The 16,975-nt window shown below is 42.4% G+C and overlaps 1 protein-coding gene across 1 annotated transcript in view; it reads right to left on the bottom strand.

The window, feature by feature from the left end:
* sema6cb (semaphorin 6Cb) overlaps positions 1-16,975 on the bottom strand; it is a 188,795-nt gene that overhangs the window by 158,150 nt on the left and 13,670 nt on the right. The window contains exon 2 of the mRNA XM_079640911.1: positions 6,841-6,923. The gene's annotated coding sequence lies outside the window, so the exon portion shown is untranslated. The remainder of the gene's footprint in view (positions 1-6,840; positions 6,924-16,975) is intronic.

Raw genomic sequence — 16,975 nt, 5'->3', positions numbered from 1 at the left:
CTAACAAAAGAGGAGATAGAAAGGAGAATTCAGACTGACCTGCTTCCACTCAGTGAATGAACTTTGCCTGACAGTGGAGGAATGTGTCCTCTCATAATCAACCTCTCCCTGCACTGTGGATTTTTGGCAGCAGTTTGTCAAACAAATAGTAAAAGGATGTGTTCGTGTTTAAACATTGTAAACAGAAAGAAACAACTGTGGCAGTGGCTCAGTCAGTAGGGGCTTGGACTGGGAGCCGTAGGGTCGCCGGTTCAAGTCCCAGACCAGACCTAAAATATGGAGTGTGGACTGCTACTTGGAGAGGTCCCAGTTCACCTCCTGCCCCTGCCGTGGTGCCCTTGAGCAAGGCACCGGACACCCCCCTTCCCCCCTCACTCCCATTCCTCCCCGGGCGCTGCCCACTGCTCCTAGTACTAGACTCCTGGTTCTAGGATGGGTTAAAAGCAGAGAACACATTTCACTGTGTGCTCTGCATGTGAGACCATTAAATCTATTCTTCTATAAAGATAGGAATACTTTTAGTGTCTTCATCCCGAGTCATTCATGCTTTCTTATGAACCGATAAAGCCAGTGCTCTAAATCTATAACAAATGTGGTGTTGTAAAAGGAAATGCACGACAAACTGGTTAGAGAAATCTGAGCGTTTTTCACTTTTTAAAAAAACACGATTTCTGAATTATTGGCCTGAAGTTTGTACATGTTCTTGCACTTCGCTAAAGCATCGACAAAGCCGCTGTGATGGAGAGCCGCTGTGATTCCCCTTTGTTTAATGTGCCCTACACATATGCTCGTATTGTTGCTGCCGCTATCATATTGCTAACACTATCTGTTCCTACAGTGGTAACCATGTCCTTATGAAACTTCAAAACACTGATACATGGTTCTGTAAAATGCCTTCCTCTGTTTTCCCCACACCTAAAGAACGAGTGCAGAACATTTGTCGTGGATAAGGTCTGCTATTACACCCAGGAAGTGATGTTGATACTGATGTCCAATGGTCTATGCATGTAACTTGTAGATTCATGATAAATCTCGGGAGGGGAATTGGGTCAAACTTTTTTTTTTTTTTTTTTAAATGCATTAAGCTTTATAGGTTATTTACGAGTGTCAACGTAGAGAGCCCTCATTAAAAAAAATCACATTTACAGCACGACATCCACGTGTCCTTACGTCACCCCCAGGTGATCTTCAGAGTCTCACTGATCAAAAAAGCCTTTCATTTTGAGACCATACATTTTTGGTGTCATCTCAGGAATTCAAAAGAAAAAGCAGAAATTCTTTCCTCCTCGTGGCAGACCTCAATTTACTCCCACCTCCTCAAGTCTCTGTATCCCTGGAACTTTGAAGTCCAGCCAGCAAAGGGCTTTGAAACATCCGGCAATCTCTCCACCGTGACCATGCAGCGGATTAGACATCCCTGCAGGACGACAGGAGAGAGGACGGAGGGGAGAGAGGAGAGCAGGGCTGCTCAACTAATCGTATTTTAATCGCGATTATGATTACGGCTTGCAACGATGACGAAAACAACGTAATCGAAATAAAACGATTTTTTTTTTTTTTCCTTCAGTTGAATTCTACTTAAAGTTCAGGGTAATCAACTGTTAAAAACATACTGTTCACATTTGCTTCTCCAATAAATGGATGTTTTCAAAGTCAATGAATAATCGCAATTATAATTATTGACCCAAATAATCGAGATTACGATTTTTGCCATAATCGAGCAGCCCTAGAGGAGAGGAAAGAGGACGGAGGGGAAAGAGGACGAGGGGGAAAGAGGACAAGGGGGAAAGAGGACGGAGAGGAAAGAGGACGGAAAGGAAAGAGGACGAGGGGGAAAGAGGACGGAGAGGAAAGAGGATGGAGAGGAAAGAGGACGGAAAGGAAAGAGGAGAGGAAAGAAGACTGAGAGGAAAGAGGAGAGGAGAGGAAAGAGGAGAGGAAAGAGGACGGAAAGGAAAGAGGAGAGGAAAGAAGACTGAGAGGAAAGAGGAGAGGAGAGGAAAGAGGAGAGGAAAGAGGAGAGGAAAGAGGAGAGGAAAGAGGACGGAGAGGAAAGAGGAAAGGAGAGGAAAGAGGAGAGGAAAGGAAAGAGGACGGAGAGGAAAGAGGACGGAGAGGAAAGAGGAGAGGAGAGGAAAGAGGAGAGGAAAGAGGAAGGAGAGGAAAGAGGAGAGGAAAGAGGAAGGAGAGGAAAGAGGAGGAGGGGGAAGAGGACGGAGGGGGAAGAGGACGGAGGGGGAAGAGGATGGAAAGGAAAGAGGACGGAGAGGAAAGAGGAGAGGAAAGAGGACGGAGGGGGAAGAGGACGAGGGGCTGCAGGAGGCCAGTGTCTGAGCAGCAGCTCTCCCTCTCCCCAGAGCTGAGGGGGATTAGCAGCTCCTGAGGAAGCAGAGACCTCCAGCCCTTTTTTCCCTGAGTTCTGCAAAAACCAATTTACAGCAGAGAACTGAGGGGGGCCACTAAATCTCCCCGCAACCGCCTCGACTCCAAAGCTCCGTTTTGTCACTCACAGAATCTGCTTTTGTAGGGTGGCAGACTCTTTCAGGATGGTAAATATCAAGAGAGCGTGCATCTACAAAGGGCTTCAGGTTCAAGTTTCAGGAACTTCATTGATCAAAAGTAACATTTCAATGGTCACAGGCTGGGGAAAATAAGCAGCTAAGCTCCTAATCTTCCATCAGATTTGATACGATCAGTCACGGTGGAAGTCACCCTGGAAAGTTAGTTTTCCCTTGTGGAGGCAAAACAAGAGATTATTCCGCTTTTCTCGCCTCAGCGCAAATATTTGCCGACACTTTGGGCCGTAAATATTTCATAAGCGCTCTGCTCTCAATAAATGTTCAAGCTATGCATTTGCTGGCTCTCAGCCGACATATAATACGAGGAGAAGTGAATGCACTTGTCAAGCGTACAGTGTCTCAATGTGTCACTGGAAGTGCTAATGCAAAAATCTATAATCTTCTAAGACAACCGGGCGAGGAGAAAAGGCCTTTCTAGCTTCTTCGATCAAAAAGCTTAAGTGGATTCAGGGGGCATTTAACGGTGACGTTGGACTTGCTGGCATGTCTCATTGTAGCGCAACTGAGACACAATATCTCCATCTCAGGATACAATACAACCTCGCTATCAATAAGTAATAGCAACGTATCTCAGCATGGACGAGGCAGAAACAATAGGCCTCGTTTTTAAAAAGAAAAAAGTCATATCCATACACTCCCCATCAGTGCTTTTCAAGTAATGGGGTCTTCTCTCTTATCTGTGACTGAAAGGAGCTTGAGGACTTTGCCCTTCATCCCTTTGTTGTTACTGAGTCTCTTGTGGAAATGGAAGATTGGGCCACAGGCGTGGGTGTGTGCGGAGGAACTAGGCGGCCGCGCTGGCACATCAGACTTGAGCGGTCTTAATAAAGCTTCCCTCTATCCACCCCCGAGATCTCCTCACCCCAATTATACGCCTGACACCTCCACCATCCTCCATCCTCCATCTCCTCCCGTTTCTCACAGCCCCCCCCCAACACAACACCATGCACTTCCCAGCTCTGATCATGGCTCTGCCTTTGCTCAAAGCCCCAGAGGCCTGTACAATATCAGGCTGCTGGTGGCTTTGTCTCACACTCTGCTTCCCGGATTGTATTAAGAACGAGTGTCTAACGGTGTTGACAAAAGATTGCTTCTGTTCCATCACTGTATGAACTATATAGATTACCTAAACAATCACAAGCATATCAGAAAACCCAGTTCAACCAAGGGTCTTCATTTTGGAACATTTCAACTTGGAGAGATTTACAATTGGATTCAAACCTTTGATCCGTCGCTGTCATCCAACCCAATGAACAAAAACAACACACTCACACTTCGGTGCAAACCTGTAGTGACATGCCTATAAGAGCTTCTCTGAGACTCTTCAGGCGATCAGGTCTGACTACTCTTCTCCTGTGATCAGCAAATCAACTCCAGTCATACCCATTAAAGCGTGGGAAAAGTAGTGTGTATTAATCATTAAGTCAAGTGACAGAAAACTAGTCAGCAGTTTTTCTTTATTGGGTATTGTTTTGAGTTGTATTATTAAAAAAACAGCATCAATTCAGAGATTAGGCGCTCTGAATTTTCCGTGATAGTTAATTGAATTTTGGATTTAGGCGTTTGGCATTTTGGGCTTAGGTTGAACCTTATGGCCACTATTTGCTGACACGGAACTACAATTGAAACGAAATAAAGATAAGTAAATGATAGGGCTGCTCAATTAGTCGTATTTTGAAAATCAAATTTATGTCTAAATGCAACGATTACGAAAACAACGTAATCTAAATAAAACGATTATTTTTTTATTATTATTACTTTTTTTTTTTCAGTTGAATTCTACTTAAAGTTCAGGGTAATCAACTGTTAAAAACGTACTGTTCAAATTTTTTTTCCAAAATAAATTGATGTTTTCAAAGTAAATGGATAGTCGTTTTTGTGATAATCGTGATATCAATTATTGACCCAAATAATCGAGATTATGATTTTTGCCGTAATCGAGCAGCCCTAGTAAATGATTATAAGATTAATTGATAATAACAAAAAAAACATTTGAAGAGAGCTTGGACAAGTTACACACACTGGAAACTGAATACGTTGTCATCTGCAACAACAACCAGCACAAACCAGATTAGATCCACCAGAAAAAGGTTAACTAACTTCTCTGATGAGATAACGCCTGCATGCCTGATCACACACAGTCTACGGGTGTACCAACAAGTCCTGCAGAATATTACGAAACACAGTACTGCCACTCCTGCTGTATCCTCCATTGCCACTTGACTTTTTTTTATGCTTTTAACTTCAGATGCATTCAAGGTCAAAGCAGACCCGCATCTGGCCAGCCATCTGTTTCCAGCCGTCCCACGAGGCGCCCTGTCATCGTTGCTCCTTGGCCCTGTCCTCTACTGTCCACATTCACACTCACTGGGGAAATGCCCGGCCAGACGTTATAGATTCTCGGTGATTCCACAAGTTTCAACGAAGACGTTTCGCCTTTCGGACAACTTGACAACAGAGCTCACCTTAATGGAAACCGTCAAACAGGTGTGGACGCCGTAGTTATATCCAATGTACTCACAGATCAATCAAATTGCATATGGCACCCTTTACGCCAAGATAATTGAGAAAGAAAACGGACGGATCGATATGCAACAGGTAGCATGGGCATAATGGACATTTTGTAGTAGAATAACAATGCATAGAAGCAGGCATACAACTATAAACAACAATAAAACAAAGCTACATACTACCTAGACATTGGTTCTGAACTGGTGGGTCGCAACCCACTTCCCGTTTCGAGTGGGTTGCGGATGTGTGAGTGAAGAAAAAAAAAAATATTTTGGGAGAAAAAAGTCAAACTTTTATTTTGAAGGCCCAATTTTCTAACGCTGTGCATGCAGTAGACGTTGGACTGGAAGTACCGGAGACCAGTAGTCCCGTAGTGATCATCTTCTCATTAAAATATCTTTGCTGATGTTTTTTTCGAGTCTTCTGGCCAATCAGAATCAAGATTGTTGCCGGAAGTCCCCACGGAGAATAACTTTGTGGTAGAACTATTCTTTATACATCCATGGGTACAACTTATGACCCCCGGTTTGATGATTGACAGGTCACAGAACAATGGGGGCTATCTACCCTTACCCACAATTTAAAGTAATTCACACAGACTATCTCCTCTTTGCTCTTCTCTCTGTGAGGAGCAGCAAGTTCAGCTGTCAGAACAAAGTTAAACACAAACAATGGCATAAAATATTATTAATATGTCGGGTAGTAATAGATGTATTTATTTTCTTCTCAGAGTGTACCAGAATGCGTAGTTTATGTTAGTAAAAGCATACTTTAGTTCTGTGAAGGGATATATGCACTCTACTTCACTTTAATTAATATTGTATGCTGAAAAGCGTATATATTACAGCACGATTTTTTGTTGAATAGATTTGAGTGCTTCAAAATGTTGGGAACCACTGACCTAGGAGACACTCATTGCATGGTAGAGCACATGAAACCAGTTTCTTCCTGATATACATTGCAATAGTGTTGCAATGCCTAAAGCTCCTGAGAACATGGCTTCTATAATATGATATCATCCTGAATGAATGAGCAACAATTAAAGTTCAACTTCATAACGACACACCGCTAGGTATTGCTCAAAAGGAGTTTAATCAAATGCCTCTTGTCTGATTCATCGTGACTCGGTGGATTGATACGATTTGATTGACAGTAACCTGGAACCGCAAGCAGACAATCCCAATTCTCGTCAGATTCATCAACTGTCATCAATGGAGCCTCGCCAACTTCAAAATCAGTGAGAATCTCTCGGAGAGTTAAACAAAGACAGAAGTCTCTCATGTGGAGTAACCACAACTGGTCCAACTGGCAGCTGATGGTGTTTTCATAACTGCCTGTTGAACCTGGTCAAAGTAGTTTGGTGCACAACAATACAACATTGCATAAAAAACCGTGACCACAATCCTCCCATTCTTTGCAATGCATTCGTTATATAATGCTGAGTCTGCCCTTGGATAGAGGAAAGTAAAAGTGTGCCAAACATTGAAAAGTTGAATCCCTGCCTTTTGATTAGAATCAGTAGATACATTGAGTAGATTCAAAACGCTTCTTCAGAGGCAGTTTTTCCACAAAGCATCCATTAATGAAGTGTCCTCTGTGGATGTCTCTTTGATTTGGATGTAATGTGACAATCTAAATAGTGTTTTTAAGAGATCGGTAAACAGAGACTCCAAGTCGCCCCAAATCAAATCTTCTTCAATATTTTATCAGACAAGATCCACTTGCGACAGAAACAGCATTTGTACTGTACCTTAGCTTTCAAACCGTGCTGCGCCGAGCAGGTGAGTACAGCAGGTGGGAGCAGGCTGGATGAGACAGCAGCTGTCAGTGTATCTGTGAAGGAGAAATAATTTAGTGTTACATCTCTCTCTCTTTAAGGCAGGACAGCTCACACTGAAGCAACCTGAGTCTTTATGAGCCGTCAGAGCAATCACGTTGAATCCTTCTTCAAAGAAGTCCAAAATAAAAATTGTAACGACAAACTATTATAACAAGATATTCGCTTTCAAACACCAAAATCTGACATAAAAATGTGGCTTTGAACTCCGTGGAGGAGACATGGTTGGTGATGTTACCGTGACAACAGGTACTTTTGTAATAAGTGAACCAAATCTTTGACAAATCCCAATCTGATGAGGACATCTAAAGTCACAATCTGCTCCCAGGAACATGTGCTCACCTTTCCAGTTCTCAAAACTCTAACTAAGCTTCACGATGGAAACATTCGATCTGCAGGCTAAGTGACTTTCTCACTGGGCTCAACAAGCAATTTGCTTTGCTTTTGAAGAAGTCGTCTCCCGAACATATAGCAAATGTATTTCATTTCCTGCTCCATGAAGTCACTGCTGATTAGTTTTCAATTGAACATTAAGCATAAAAATGCAATCAGAGGTTTAATTTCACACCAAATCTCAGAGGGGTTTATGTGCCAAATTAAAATGGAGAAAATCACAAAAGGCATATTTTTACTGTAATTTGAGAGATTCATTAACGAAGCCATTGTTCCGGGAAATATGTCTTTCTGTGCAGCTTATCCGTACACCTGAAGACAGTTGGCCATAATCCTCTATTAAGCCTGGAGTTTCTATGGAATAGTGCGTTGAATAAAGGCGTATCCTATTGCAGGATGTATTTGTAATACACGTCAAGACTGCAAAAGAAAGGAAATGGCCGTGGCAGGTTGCGAGTATTGACACGGGAACACCGATAATTACGTAGGATTCCCTATTTAACGGGTTGAAGCATCGTGGCACACAACAATGTGACAGAAAAAGATCTTGGTTACACGTTGAACTGTATAATTAAAAAGGATATACACAAAAATGGTATGCCAATACCCTCAGACACTCAGATCCAGCACCAGATACTTTTTACTCTGCTATGGACAATATTGAAGTGACTGTTATTTTGTATATATTGATTGTTGTGCTTTTATTTATGTCTTAATGTGTGCATAATGTATAAATGTGTCTGTTGATTGTGTGTATGGGACATGGGAAATTGTATTTCGATCTCTGTCTGTACACACAAACTGAAAGATTGACAATAAAGTTGACTTTGAACTTTTGACTAATAGCTAGCCACGTAGCATAACAGTTTGTTAATTAGACAGAAAAACGCGATTCTGCGATCGCAGAATTTACCGCATAATCAGCAAAATGGCGCAGATTTTTTAAAAGGCCGCATATTTATCAAAAGGCCGCATAATCCCCGCATTTTTCCACATAAAGTTGAGAAGAGAAAAAAGTTAACTCGTCTTGGCGTGACGTCATCAGCTCGCGCATCACAGAATGTAAACAACACTGTATAGAGCTCATTTACCAACGAACATTTCTACTAAAGACCGGGCAAAAAGTGGGGGGAACTATTCTGCACCTCGTGCAACTGTGTGTTGGAGCATAAGAGAAAATCGACGGTGGCGACCCACTTTGATTCATTCAAACATTCGAAAATGCTTTCTGCTGCTGCGGACAAGAAAGCCATTCAACTCACGTTCACCGAGGCATCAACCTCCAAAACCCTTTAGAGGGCTACAAGAAACGAAGTGAGTAGCCTACAAGATTGAAGCTGGTCAGAGAACGAACGAGTAAATGAAAACAGAATGAGGCGGAGAAGTGTGTGTGTGTGTGTGTGTGTGTGTGTGTGTGTGTGTGTGTGTGTGTGTGTGTGTGTGTGTGTGTGTGTGTGTGTGTGTGTGTGTGTGTGTGTGTGTGTGTGTGTGTGTGTGTGTGTGTGTGTGTGTGTGTGTGTGTGTGTGTGTGTGTGATTAAAATAGCCCAAGCTTTTACAATAAATAAACATTGAATGTGTTTAATTGAATCGTAAAGGGGTTTAACGTTAGTGGCAGGTTGTGTGTGAGAGAGAATAAATAAGACAGCCCAATATTTAAAAAAATTGTTATTCTTTTCCCGCATATTTCGCAACTTCCCGCAATTTCACCGCATAAAATCACATAAAACCCCGCATGTTTAATCGCATAATCAAGGATTTTAGCCCGCGTTTTTCTGGAGGGTCTAGTTAATGTCTGCACATAACAGAAAAGAGAGATAGAGGGTGACAAAAGACAGATAGGAAATGTACTAGAAGAACCTTTGTCCAAGAGAGAAGCCGTGTCTAATATTTAGCAGTTTTTGTTTTCAAAAATGATCTGACATAACCACTGTTGTTGCCAGTTGTTCTAACATAAACAATTTACTCTGTCATCTCAGCAGAAAACATGTGTTGGGATTCAAAGAATGTGATTAACGCCCACTTTTCTACACCCACAGACCTGTGGTCAGTGTATTGTGTGTACAACTATCTTAAGACATATTGTTTCGACAGCAAGCAAAGTTAAAGTTACATCTAGCTTGTTTAAGTTCTGTGGTTTTAACAGTGCTGCCTATTGTATAAGAAAACACAACAGGAATCATACAGTACAAGATGACTTTAGTTGGTCATATAGCCTCGAGTATGAAATGAATGACCTAGTTGGATCCTGACCGCCACATAGAGTAATTGTGACAAATGATGAGGATGGAAGTGTTTGACCTCGAGCCCAGCACATTTCAAGTAGCAGAGCCCGGGAGAATGTGCAGAGGCAGCATTTTCTGGATTAGCAAGCACACCAGCTGGCGGCCACATGCTGAAGATGGTTCAGTTAAGGCTAAGGCAAAGCCAGCTCCAAGGCTTATTTTCCTGCTCCGTGCTCTCAAGTTCTCTTTGTCTGGGCAAAAAGGTAGCAAGCCATGAATAGAGAATACTGCTTCTGTGTTATGTGTCAATGTGTCATACCTTAGGGCATGCTGTATAGCTTTTCCTTTCAGCGGTATAGAGAGAAATGTTGATGGAAACCGGGTTGTGTTCACCATCAGCTTTGAGCTTTCAGTGCTGCCTGGGAAAAAGCACCAAACATCAAAAAGGCAGATAAGGCATTGTGGAAAACTAATTCCAGTGCAGGATCTACAAAAGGTTCCAGACCATCTCTGAGGCACTTAAAGTTCCCAGACTACAAATTGCCCCTAAATGCATCCTGATCAATTTAGTAGAGTGTGTTTGTGCTTTATAGCAGGACCAGGAAAGGTTTCAGTGACGCAGATCAGCTGGCCATCTGCTAGTATCGTGCAAACTAGTCTTATATCATCGTCCACTCACAATTTAGTAGATAGAAAGCTGGGGACAGTTAAACCCATGGAAACGACAGAGTTTGCAAACCTCACAAGACAAAACAATCATGTGACGAATTGTGTCGAAATCAAAACTGCTGACAGGTGCCAAACTAAATCAAGTTGCAAACAAAATTGGAGGGAAAACTCTTCCAAGTTGTGGGGCGTTTTGCATTTCACGGTGTTGGCTTAATGTTGAACAAGAGAAGAGTCAAAAGGGAGAAATGGTTGCCTGGCCGAGTCGAGCAAAGCCTTGGACTCAACTCCAGACGAAATGTATAAACACTATCCTTCATTTAAATAACTTTCAAACCACAACTGAGTCAACGCTCGGCCTCTGAACAGGTTGTTGGTTTCCCTCGTTTGTTTGCAAGGGCTACATCAAATCCTTAGGCTTCATCATCTGCACAACTGTTTATCGATGCATGGACTCTTCAAACCTCACACTTGTGGAATGAATCTTCTATTGATTCAGTAAATGGATACAAGATGCTGAGATGGGAGATGATACCGCAACCTCTCCGGTTATGTCAGCTCCCATTAACAACGAGAGAATACACAACATGTGTTCACAGGAATGAGCAGCCCTGTGTCGAGCAGCGTATGCTAACGGTTTATTTGGACACACACACACACACACACACACACACACACACACACACACACACACACACACACACACACACACACACACACACACACACACACACACACACACACACACACACACACACACACACACACACACACACACACACACACACACACACACACACACACACACACACACACACACACACACACACACACACACACACACACACACACACACACACACACACACACACACACACACACACACACACACACACACACACACACACACACACACACACACACACACACACACACACACACACACACACACACACACACACACACACACACTAATCAGCTGAGCCCACTGTAGGAAGATTTAGTTGTTCGTTATCCCAGATCAAAACTCCAGGGGGCTTCATCTGGTCTGAGGATCAGCATCGGAAGCTTCTTGAGATCATCCGGAGCTCAGGATTATTACGTTACACAAACTTCTTGCTTGGTGGTACCTTTCCTATCAGCACTAAATTGTTTGTTTACTCGGTCAGCCTTAATTAGACAATTCATTCTGTGGCCTCAGGAATATTAGCTCGTTGTATGAGATGTGGGAATTGAGATTTAAAGGTGACCTATCATGCAAAATGCACTTTTGTACGTCTTTTCTACATGAATGTGTGTCCCCGGTGTTCCAGGGAACTCACCAAGTGTCAGAAAACACAACCCTCTCTATTTTCCTCCATACCCAAATCTCTTAAAAAGGGGCTGCAACGGATCTGATACAGACTGATCCAGATTTGAACACTTCTATGACGTCACAGAAGTGGCGCTACGGCTATTGGGCCAACTCCACCAATCAGGAGGAGACAGCCACGGACATTGCCATTGGAAAGCGCTGGAGACGCTGTAGTACATATGCCAGGCCTGTAGATGGTGCTGTTCTAACAGAATCAGCCCATGCAAAGACTGTTACATTGAGCGAAATGAGGAGTGGCTAAAATGCATGATCTGTTTGGTATTTTGAAAAACTAAAAGTATAAATATGCCTTATATAGGTATGGTCCTACACTATATTATTCAAATATAGCATGATAGGTCCACTTTAATGTAAATGTGAACTATGTTTTCTAAATAGTTTTTCCTAGAGTTTCTTCTTTGTTAAATCAGTTAAATAGAAGGCTGATATCGGTCTATATTAGGGATGCCAGTGATTATTCTATTATTCATTACAGTCTCCATAATCGAATATTATTTTTAAAAATCGATTTTATTTATATATATTTTTATTATTATTTATGTTTTTTTTTTCTGGCTTAGTTTCAACCAAAATATAGACTAACGCCAATAATAGTAATAGTATTAATAATTGTAAATGGCCATTGGTCACACCACCAGTTTGTTTTACTGTAAACTTGGAGGAAGCCTGCGTGCAGAGCAGACTGCTGCTGCATCACACTACACTTTGATGTAGTACTTTGATCATGGTCAGTTTCTGGCAACCCTAGTCTATATCTAAGACAAAGTAATCAAGCAGGTCTCAGTGCAGCAAGTTTGCAAAGTTCAAAATATGTTATAGCATATAACATATCATAGCATATGAAGTTAGTTTGAGATCTTCCAGAGCTCAGGATTACCGTACATTAAATGTCATTTGTTAGACAGACTTACATACTCAATACTGTGGGCAATCCCCACAGGAGCAGTTTGGGGTGAAGTATCTCAGGGACACAACGACATGCTGACTGCAGTGGCGTTTGAACCTGTGCCCCCCTGAGCCAAACACCAACGCACAACCCACTGCACCACACGCCTCCCAGGATCATTACGTTACACAAACTTCTTGCTTGGTAACTTTTCTTAGTAGCACTCAATTGTTAATTTTCTCAGTCAGCCTTAATTAGTCAAATAATGATGTGGCCACAGGAATATTAGCTCGTTAATACTTTACTCTACTGGTTGTATGAGATGTGGAAATCTAGATTAATATATAATAGGTTAAAGTAGTACATTTGGAAATCTGTATCTAAGACACGGTAATCAAATCAATCTCAGGCATTTTTTGGATTAAAAACAAAAAAGAAATAGTGCTTCAAGGTTGCAAAGTTCAAAATATGTTAGGAAGTTAGCTTTGAAACGTATAATGTTTGCTATGTTATGGATTCAGTGAAGTCAATTTGGATCAGACTTGCAAATGTCTTTATTCAGGGGTCTTATTGAAAGAACACGATGAAGCCTCTGAAGTGTTATGCCTGTTCAAGCTGGAAAAAAATCAGCCTCAAATATCCCCGCCACACTGATAGGGATAATTCAGATGTGTATGTGATGATGAATTCTCCATTTCAGTCCCGTGACCTTGTTTCTATTTTACTTGAGGAGATCTGAGACATTTTAATGCCATCCAGCAGTTGCAGATACTGGATGAGGGCACACTTCTTATTAATAATTACAGTTGTCCTTTGGAAACTCATCAAAATCAGACCCATGTGAGCCCTAGATCGCTGCTCAAATATCACCATACGTCAGCAAATCTGGAAAAAGTCAAACCTCCGAGCCATATTGAGAAAACACCATCCGTTATAATTTAGTGGCTGGCTTACTGGCAAAAAGCGAAACACTTACTCTGGAAGAAGACAATTAAGTTAAAGTTCAATGCTCTGTAAATTCATGGGCAACAATACATATTCATTTCAAGGCTAAAAACAGTGAGTTATGCAGTTTATTTTATTACTTTTACACAATGTTAGCCTTATTAATTGCATCTATTCCTCTGTATTGCTGACATTTTGTAAGGCCTTCAGTGTGCCATTGTTCTTGTGTTTATATTCCTGCTGTCTTATTAGTGGAATGTGTTTCCCAGCTTAGAGCCTTGTACCAACTGGGCATGATCACACTGAATTCATTAAAGTAACTACTGAGATAGGAACAGAGCAACATCGCTGCAATTCAGTCAGACAGACGAGCTTGTAAACAAACAGATTGGCTGGACTATAAAAGACTGGATTTGGTGGAAACAAAGAGTGAATGCACCTCAAAAAAATGTACTACGACGCGTATGTTAGGACTCAGCTGAACCACAACCTCAGTGTATTACCCGTCATGGATATTTAAATGGACTTTGGGTAATGTTTGATATCACTGGCCTTTGTCTTTAATGCAAATACAGCCTCCGTCTAAAACCTGTAGGACCTGTATGGTGACTGATGGTGAACTTGGTTAGTGGAAGGTTGTTATTACACATGCAAATGATGATCAAAACTGCACGGCTAACACCCTGCCGGTATGAGCAATACATTTGCCCTTAGCTTCAAGCCAGTAAAACACCTATTGGTTGATTTATATATAATGACCATTGTGCATTTTGTTGTCTAAATTTAGCAGAGGAACTGGGGGAGTGCCTTCAACCCAAATGCAACATCAACAGCCCGTGATCATCTGGCAGACAGACCACACCGCTGCCCTTTCCTCCTCTCAGCTGTCTATTAAAAGGAAAACATGTGGTCGAGTGTCTTGTTTCAGAGAAAGTGAAAACACACGCCCGCTGAGGTGCCCGGTGAAGCAGAGAGTCGGGCATGTTGTGACTCGGAGTGTCTCTCCCCCTCACTCTGTGACGCCACACGGGGTAGGGCAGGGGTGTCCAAACTACGTCCCAGGGGTCATTTTTGAATCGGCCCTCAAATGAAACTTGTGCTTGTCTTATATTGTACTTCTTAAATATATTACACGGTAGTATTCATGTGTTGATAAGACCACTTTTCAAATACATTCTGTCAATTAAAGTTGGAAACATTTTCTGTAATATCTTAGTTGACTAGGCAGCGCCACCCCTCCCTCGACTCCCACTGAAAAAAAATCAATCAGTATTCAGGTCATGCAACAGGGACGCCCCCCGTCTAAACAAATGACCTCTGATCCCACCAGGGTTTTCTCCAGTGAGCGTGACAAGTATTTGTCTGTGCTGCCAGTGTCCGCTGCTTGTCCGACGCTAACAAAGTCCTCGTGCTGAAGGACAAGGGGGGGGGTTGGGGCGACCTGACCCTGTCCACCTTCGACACCATAAATCCAGCTGAGGAGTTCAAGGTGGCCTGAACTGCATCCGACCCCGTCTCAGGAAACACGGCTACAAGCTCCAGCTGAGCCTTTCCCCCTCGCCGTCCCCACAGCAGAATAAAACAGAGTATGTGCTCTTGTTTTCCACGGGTGCAAAAACAACACATTAATTCACGCATATTTCCCCCTTCACCTTACTGTGTGACATGCGAACAGTTGGGAATCCTTGTTTCTGTCGTGGGAAGTGCACGAGGGGGCAGGATTAGCATAGCGTAATTACTCGGGGGGGAGAGATCCAGACTCCAAGGAGCAAGACATAACCCATCATTTGCCATTGTGCTTCTCTATGCAATTGACAGTCGGTCTATGATATGGGAGATAAATGTCGGAATTCAGGCTGTTAGTTTAACTGATGGTGCATTCAGTATGATAATAACCACGGTCTTGCACACAGTGAATCTGATGAGCGGTCTTGCAATAGCCCTTCACTACCGTCCCTCTGCTCCTTGGGGTATTATCATGCTAATCTAAAAGAGGAGAAGAAAAAAATACATCTCAGTGAATGAGGAAATATAATAGGAAGCAGGGACCTCTGGAAGCGCGAGGGGACAAAAGAGGATATTCACCCGGCTCCGCCTGAGCAAAGCAGGGGTGACAAATGGACACTGACATTATGCTGGATGGTTAATTAAAAGAACATAGAGTAATTAAAAAGATCTTCCCGGTGAATGGACCGCCGCGTCCCGGTAACTGACCTGTGTCAGCGGCACATGTTGGGCTCCGAGCAGTCAGTCTCTCTGTGTCTTTCACGCATTTAATTTTCACATCAGAGGGGCTTTGACAATGGGGCGCGCTGCAGGAAGTGCGCCAGATCACGGTGGGGGTGCTGGTGCTGGTTGAATGATTCATGATTTCCATTAGACAGTCAATGAAACTTGCACAAGAGATTTGATTAAATGTAATTCCACATTTCTTTCTGACATGCCAGTGATGCAGACACTTGAGTTTAATGAAAAACTGTGACGCTTTCAAACAAGTGGGAGCTTGATTCGGTGCAGGACAAAACAAAGAATTTACTATTTCTGACATTCGGGAGTCACCATCTGTCTTTGATTGCATGTTTGGTTGGATAGAGGCTTCCCTTCGACTCCACAAAGCGCAGTGTGCCATTTAGGATATTGGACTATTTCTGGGTATTTAAAGTGTAGCTTTATAAATATGTAAACTTCATTTTGTCAGTCCCTGAATATTACAATACAAACATAAACTTTAACTATGTAAGTAACATAACATTTCCCTGAAAACATCCCAAAGAAAAAATATATAAAACTGATTAAAAAAAAACTGATATTCATGGCTATTGAATTGCTATACTGTAGATTTTTAAAAAGTGACCACTGAGTATCATTGACTTTTTCAACGTGATGCATCCTCCAGCACAAAAAGTTAGTTTGAGTAAAACTTTTTGAGAGCAACACACTGTGAAGGCTGTGGGTAACTTTTTAATACATTGGACTGCATGCCCCACAGACCTGCTGGACTCAGGGGGGAATCTGACACATTATACCTGCCTATATCGCGGTAAGGAGGAAGGATTCTAAGAAGATGGCAACGTATCCAAAAATAATGGCCGTTGTTGCATTTTCGTGAATGGAATCACCGTGTTAGGATGCCACCTGGGCGCCTCCCTAGGGAGGTGTTCCAGGCACGTCCAGCTGGGAAGAGACCAAGGGGTAGACCTAGGACCAGGTGGAGGGATTATATCTCTTCGCTGGCCTGGGAGCGCCTTGGGATCCCCTAGTCAGAGCTGGTTGATGTGGCCAGGGAAAAGAAAGTTTGGGGCTCTCTGCTGGAACTGCTACCTCCGAGACCCGACCACGGATAAGCGGGAGAAGAAGGATGGATGGATGGATGGATGGATGGATGGATGAATCACCGTGGTTCTGTGTGACTGCACATTGGTCGAATACATGCAAAGGGTCTTAATTCATTAACAACATAATACATTTCTATCATATGAGACATCAATATCTATCATATGAGTTTTTGGATATTGTATTATAATATTTAATAACTATCATCTTTCCCTGGTTTTAAAGG

The sequence above is a fragment of the Notothenia rossii genome (genome assembly GCF_949606895.1).
Source record: "Notothenia rossii genome assembly, chromosome: 7".
NCBI classification, from domain to species: Eukaryota; Metazoa; Chordata; class Actinopteri; order Perciformes; family Nototheniidae; genus Notothenia; species Notothenia rossii.
Note: the sequence above shows the minus strand (reverse complement) of the source record. Positions and strands in the feature narration are given on the sequence as shown.